The sequence below is a fragment of the Capsicum annuum genome, chromosome 10 (genome assembly GCF_002878395.1).
Source record: "Capsicum annuum cultivar UCD-10X-F1 chromosome 10, UCD10Xv1.1, whole genome shotgun sequence".
NCBI classification, from domain to species: Eukaryota; Viridiplantae; Streptophyta; class Magnoliopsida; order Solanales; family Solanaceae; genus Capsicum; species Capsicum annuum.
Genome location: NC_061120.1, coordinates 20,070,736 through 20,078,136, shown reverse-complemented (window position 1 = coordinate 20,078,136; position 7,401 = coordinate 20,070,736). Strand labels below are relative to the sequence as shown.

The 7,401-nt window shown below is 35.6% G+C and overlaps 1 long non-coding RNA gene across 3 annotated transcripts; it reads right to left on the bottom strand.

The window, feature by feature from the left end:
- Positions 1-3,092: 3,092 nt before the first annotated feature.
- Positions 3,093-7,035, bottom strand: LOC107845619. 3 transcript variants are annotated; one of them, XR_001666907.2, is made up of 3 exons: positions 6,555-6,969; positions 4,576-5,749; positions 3,093-4,474 (listed from the first exon to the last, which is right to left on the bottom strand). It is a non-coding gene; the product is annotated as an uncharacterized LOC107845619 (long non-coding RNA). The 3 variants fall into 3 exon arrangements; XR_001666905.2 differs by having other exon boundaries at positions 3,093-3,934; positions 4,115-5,749; positions 6,555-6,968; XR_007046152.1 differs by having other exon boundaries at positions 3,093-5,749; positions 6,555-7,035.
- Between the last annotated feature and the right edge of the window lie 366 nt (positions 7,036-7,401).

Below are 7,401 nucleotides of genomic sequence, written 5' to 3'. Positions count from 1 at the left end.
ATTAGAGTATAAGTGAGGGAGAGACACACAAGATCACACAGCATAGAGTCTCGACCTAATGGTAGTGCGCAAGATCACTTGGCTCGGGCTCCTACCTATAGTCCCAATTTGGGAATGACATGAAGTCAAGTAAACAAGATCACTTAGCCTGGTACCAATATTCCATATAGGCAAACACATTTTTCTAGCGATGAGCCCTTGTGTCTCAAACGCCTTCTTCGGCCATCCACCTTTCTCATGTAAAATCAATGCATTCAAATTTTATCTTATTCAATAACATGTCGTATTCTGTAGGGTATCATCATACCCGACTTGCAAGTCATAAATATCACATCAACATATGCATAATCATGTAAAAACCAAGGTGCTTCGTCATTTACAAGTGGTGAACAATATTTATTTCAAATTCATGCTCTCTTTTGTTGATCACAGTATAATATGGAGTATCGAAACATTATCATGGGAATTTTAAAATAATTTATCATTCATATTTATCAAACTTCCATGGAAAATCTCAAATCACATATGCATGGTTTCAACCATTGAAGTATAGAGGCAAACAATTTCTATGACATAAAGAAAATGACTTAGAAATCATATTGAAAGCAAGTTATTATCATTTGATTGAAAACCCCCATTTAAAAGCATGAATATTCATAAAAACTACACCCATGAGATTTTTGGAGAACCCCACGTACCTCTATATGCAAATATGATAGGTGCTTCTTGAAGCCTACATTGCGGAGATACCAAATCTTCAATTTATTTTGAAAACCCTTGGTTGAATCTTGAACTATTTGGGTTTTTATTTTGAAACCCTAGAGAGAGTTCTTGAACAATTTGGATGAATGAAGGTGTATTTTAGGATCTTTGGGAAATGAATTTCATGTTTATGGCTAAATAAGGGTGGAAAAGAACCATTTTGCCCCGAAAACGGAGTGTTTAAGTCACCAAAATTTCTTATATAGGCGGTGCCTATGCTATCGCCTATGTTTTACATAGGCGGTGCCTATGCTATCGCCTATGTTTACATAGGCGCCGCCTACTACTTTGAAAGGCCATAACTTCTTGCTCGGGTGTTGAATTTTAGCAACATTAGTATAGTTGGAAAGCTAACTTAAATACCTATCATTTGACACATATTATGCTTCCTAATTCGATATATACAGAGAGTTATGGTCGATGGAAGCTGACACACTTTACAACATCCTTTAAAACCTAGTCGATCGAAATAGTTTCAACTCGTCCTTAAGTTGAAGGACCTCTATGGTCTAAATTCAAGCTTGAATGGATTCACATACTATGCAATTAATTAACATGCCATATTGGCATAGGATTTATGGCTTCAGGATTACCAACGCATCGAAATCATGGTTTTTATCTAGCCCGAAATGCGGGATGTTACAGTTACAGTCAGGTTCCAGGTGTTGAATTCACAGATGCGTTTTCTCCAGTTTTAAAGCATAGTTAGATTTGAACCTTACTTGGTGTTGTGGCCATGCATAATCTTGAGCTTGAGCAGTTGGATGTCAAAACTGCATTCTTACATGGAAAACTTGATAAGGATATCTATATGCAATAGCCAGAGGGTTTTGTAGCCTCGAGAAAGAACAAATATGTATGCTTGTTGAAAAAGTCCCTTTATGGCTTAAAACGGTCTCCCATATAGTGGTATAAGAGGTTTGAATCTTTTATGACTTCTCATATGATTTGGAGGAGGAGTTATGATAGCTGTCTTTTTCAAGGAGGTAAGTGATAGTTCGTTCATATATCTTCTATTGTATGTTAATGATATGTTGATTGTAGCAAAGGATATAAGCGAAATAATAAAAGTCAAAGCCCAACTCAGCAAAGAGTTTGAGATGAAAGATCTAGGAGCAACAAAGAAGATCCTTGGCATGAAAATTATGAGGGATAGACAAAAGTTGAGGGATAGAGAGAAGTGTAAGTTATACTTAAGTCAAAAAAGGTATATTGAAAAAGTACTTCATAGGTTCAATATGCAAAATGACAAACCTGTTAGTACTCCATTGACAAGTCATTTCAAAATCTCAACCACGTTATCTCCAAAGTCAGATGATGAGCATGACAATATGTCTCGAGTTGCATACTATAATGCGGTTAGGTCTCTTATGTACGCGATAGTGTATTCCCAACCAGATTTGTCGTATGCAGTCATTGGAGTTTGAAGATACATGGAAAATCCTTGTAAAGAACATTGAAAAGTAGTTTAGTGGATTTTCAGATACTTGCATGGATTTGCTGATGCTTGTTTGCAGTTTGGGAAAAATAAAGATAGAGTGATCAAGTATGTTGATTCTGATTTTGTTGGAGACCTTGATAAAAGGAGATCCCTTAAAAGTTATGTTTTCACCATTGGTGGTTATGTTATCAGTTGGAAAGCTACTTTACAGACTACAGTTACTTTGTCAACTACTATTACAGAGGCTTGCAAGAAAGCTATTTGGTTAAAGGGTTTATTTGGTGAACTTAGCAAAGACTTACAGATTACTATGATCTTTTGCGACAATCAGAATGCTATTTTCGTTACAAAAGATCAGATGTTTTACGAGAGGGCAAAGCACTCATAAAATTATTGCTTATGGTGATATTATGGTAAGCAAGGTTAGTACCTATGATAACCCCGTTGATATGATGACCAAGACACTACCAAGTGCCAAGTTTGAGCTTTGCTTGGACTTGGTTGGTGTCAGCACTTAAGATGTGCCCTTTGAGGCTTTTGTGAAAGAGGTGGACAGTTTTATCAAAATGAATTTGAGTTCTAAATTAGAATTCGTGTCAAGGTGGAGACTGCTATAGTTTGTGACCCAAATTTTATTGATTCGGTCCTAAAAAGATCACAGTGCGACCCATGATTGTTATTTTTTATAGGGTCTGTGGTAGCAGTGTAGGTATGGACCTGCTATTTTTGGGTTTAAGATTTATTTGTATGCACGTATTATATAAGTGCATTTAGTGGGTTGTTTTTGGGTGTGTGAAATTATGCCATTGAGACTTTCGCCTCCTCCATTGTACTCCTCTCCATTATAGTGAATTCCTCTGCCTCTGCCCGTTGTTTTTCCCATCAAGAGTTTCCACGTAAATCTATGTGTCTTCTTCTTATTTTCTTTTGCTTTGTGGTATTTCTTATTCTGTCCAATCATAACAACATGTATTCTCTTCCTGTCAAACATCTAGAGTTACTAACTTACAAGAAAATGTGCCTTGTCATATCTTATTCTAATACTAGGTAATTGAATTTTATCAAGTTAAAAAGAGCCCTTCAATTCTTTGGAAGTTGTTGAAAAGAGTAGTGGTCCTATTTCAACTAGATGCCGCATGATTAGCCTCCATGTAACAATGTTGGACTTGGATATCTTTGTCCTTGATACTGTGAAGAATATAATAGATGATCTTGTTGAGATTAATATTGCCCGTACTCTGTTTTCTGATCATATTAGTAATAATCATTGATCCACGTCTACGTTGTTGATGTTGTAGTTTTTTGCGCCAATCAATTCCTTACTTAGCAGCCATGGCTTCAGCCTAATTGTTCATGTGGCACTTGACAGGAATAGAGAATGCCATAACTAACTTTACAGACATTTCTCTCAACCCCTCCACTTCCTGCACTTGACAGCCATTGCATTTGCTGACAGATGACAACAGGCCTGAGTCTTTCCAATATTTGACAGAACTGTGGCCAGCTATACAATTCTCCATTTTCCTTGTGTAGAATACTTTTTGAGCTCCATATTCACATGATGCCTTAATTTTCCATATCTCCCAATTAATGCAAATATAGGAAGAATCTGAGGGTTGAATTTATGCACATTGTTATAGTCTCTCATGTTCCTCCAGGTTCTCATGATTCTTATAGGTGGACAGAGTAATTATGTGTAATTCCTAACGGGCCTCCAAAATATTTCCATACCTGTTAAGCAGGACCCTCAACAAGAAAATATGTTTAAGAGTCTCATTGGTAGCACAACAAAAACATGTAGGGATTCTATTGTTATTACCATAAATGATAATGATATCTTAAATGGTAATCTTCAGAAAATTAATCTCCAATAAAGAAAGAAATTTTATAGTGAAGAAATTTATGCCATACCTGACTTAGCTCCAATTCTTTTCCTTGGATTGTCTGATCAAGTTCCAAGCTGAAGTGAGATTCCAAAGAGTATCAACAGAAAGGCTATTATTGCAGATTTCTGCTGGACAGTGAATTCTGGAAATAGTTCTGTGAGTTTATCAATATTCCAATTGTTCATGATTAGGAAATCCTTGACTTCGGCTTTGATATTAAATTCACAAGGGTACCTCTAGTGGACCAGTTGTCACACCAGAAACTACAATCTTAAACATTGATCTGCCAGATGATATTGTTCTCAGCTTTATCTCTAGCAGCCAAAAGAAATTTCCATGCTTGAGAGTTACTAGAACACACCACTTTTTCAAAGTGGGATGAGATCTACAACAATATTTAGCTTTTAAAAAGTCTTCCATAAAGAAGTTTTGAGTACTAAGTGAGAAGAGTATTGGTGATATCACTCATGTCCCCATTGCCTATACCTTCTTCATCCTTGGGATCTCCAATGTTGTTTAGCTTTGTCACGTACTGAACCCACAAAGAATCTTGCAAAATGCTTTTGCAAGAGCTCTATTGTTCCCTTAGTTAAACTACTATAGCAATATCAAAAGATCATTATATTACCAATATAAAAAAATTCAAAGAGAGATCAAAATCTCCCGCACCCCACCCCAGCTCAACCCCAAATTCAAAATACCAAAAACAAAAGAGAGGATGAAAGGAAATTAAAGTACTTACGGGTTGTTTAGTTGTTGGTGAAGAAGTAAATTATACACTTACTAAAACCAGTATACTAGTGCCATTAACATTACAGGGAAATTGCTGCAGCCACATCATGATCGTTGGATCCTCCTAGAAATACACGTGAAAAAATCACACATGATCAGAAAAAATTAACAATGGTCAAATGCCGAAATAGGAAAGCTTCATGATCACTAAAAGAAAAGCCTGGGAGGGAGGAGGGGGAGAAGTTATAGGGACTAGCTAATCACAACATAGAGGGCAATCTTACCAAGGATGTCTTGTTGGGTGAGATAGATAATATTGGAGATCTACCTCTATACACTGACTGGATAAAGCGTCACAGTTGTCCTATTAGAAATGCCTCGAGAAGGCAGTGAGGGATTTGCTTCTGTTTGTTGCGATATTCTTATACTCCAATTCACCTTTTCTTTTTCATCATTGAGGGTTGAGGTGAGAGGCGGAGGACTAGGAGGGAAAGATGAATTGAAGAGCACGTGTATTGCAACAATCAACAGCAAATCCCTCACTGCCATCTCCAGTCATTTCTAAAAAGTCTACTGTGACGCTTTACCTAGTTTGTTTATATAGGTAGACGTGCAATATTATCGATCTCTTCTAACAATATATCCTCTATAAGATTCACATTTATGTTGTATTTTTCTTGTCCATAAGGTTTCTCCTTACTCCTCACTCCTGGGCATCTCGATTTGTGATCACAGAGCATTCCTTGTCATTAGACCTTGTTATTTTTTATGACCATGTGTGGTTTTTTCGTGTGTATATAAGGAGGATTTAATAACGACGAGGTGGCTGCATCAATTGATCCAAAATGTTAATGGGACTATGGAATTTTTGTTTTAGATTGTCGAGTAGACCCTCTTCATTATCTTCTCTCACTCTCCCTTGCTCTCTCTGTCAAGGAGAAACAATGCAGCCGCCTATTTAACATTGGTTTCATTGAATTTAATATGCAAATATAGATGGATATAAGATGTTATCTCTAGAACTTCACAAAAATATTTTATCATCCTAAGACTACAAAATGTTCAGGAAAAAGCAATAATAGGACTCTACAAGACATTTGTCAAATTTAACCATTTGAGTTGCTCTATAACCCCAATCAAAAGGCAATTAAGATGTTCCACAACAAGGGGGGCAAATCCTAGAAAAGTTTCCTCTTGTGCTTGATCTCTAAAACCCTAATCTTCATTAAAATACTCTCTAGAATCTTGCAAGGTTATTCTTCTCACTTCAACAATTTATTTTCATGTTTCATTTGAACTAGTATCTATTTATTTCTTCTATAGACTCGTCAGGCATGATTTTGTGTAATCTTTTCTGGATTACGGTAAAGTTCTGAATAATTTTGAGTTTGGGTAGAACTTTACTGTAATCCAAAACTAAATTATTGAAAATCATCCCCGGTTAGTCGATTAGTCGATGGAAAGAATAAAATGATACAACGATATAGAAAAAACATGAAAATAAGCCATTGAACCTCTTTTTTCTCCAACTATTCTCAAAAAGCATCTACATTTTTCCATCTCATTTTTTAGATAATCCAACTACATAAAAAACCTAAGGCCTAAATTTTTACCAGAATTTTAGAATTCAAGTACAAAATATTTCCCGAGAAGTCGATATAAACAATAAAAACGATAAAACAATAAATTGAAACATCAAAGTAAACCTCTGAAAGAGAGAAAAATTCATAAACCTTAGGAAGGTCTAGGAGAGCGTTTCGTGAAGATCGGGATTGCTTAGATCAAGCACAAGTTGTTCAGCTGATAGAATATTGTGATCTTTATTAGTTGAATTTCCGGCACCAGTATACAATGCTCTGCCTCCTCCTCCGCCAACGAAACCTCCACTTCCTCCACCTCCAGATGCCAAATGAGAAAATGTGAGATAAATATGGCCATTCTCTTTTTTTTCTTCTTACTTTTTGTGTTATCCCATGCTCTCCTTTTGTATTGTTTTCCTTCAGTGTGAACACAACAAAAACAAAATTTAACCATTTGATGAAAAGACAAAACCTAGTACCATAAATGTGACACACACTTGATTGTTGATAAATTTTTTATGGCATTTGTGTTTTATGTGGCAATGTTAGAAAGTTATATTACTCCCTCTATTTCATTTGAAGTGGCACCTTTTCCTTTTTATCCACTCTCAAAGAACACTGCCTCAGCATAATTAGAAAAAAAAAAAATTAACTTGCAAATTCTTCTTTTGCTTTCAGTTTACTAATTTATAGCCACACAAATATTTTAAAAATATTTTAGACCATAAGTTTAAGAATCCTCTCATTTTTTTGAACATCGTGCTAAGTTAAAGGGTAACATGTAAAATAAGATGGTGGGAATGATATTTATATTTATGATTATACTAGTTTTAGTGAATGTGTGTTCCTTGAATTTAATTTGTCAAATTTTTTATAATGCAATATGTTGCTCTCCAACTATTTTATTTATATAAAAGTCTTATTTTGGAATACTTTGCATACAAGTACATCTGTATTGACCCCTCCTCCTCCCTCCAGGTTCTAAGGCTCAGTCTAGGGG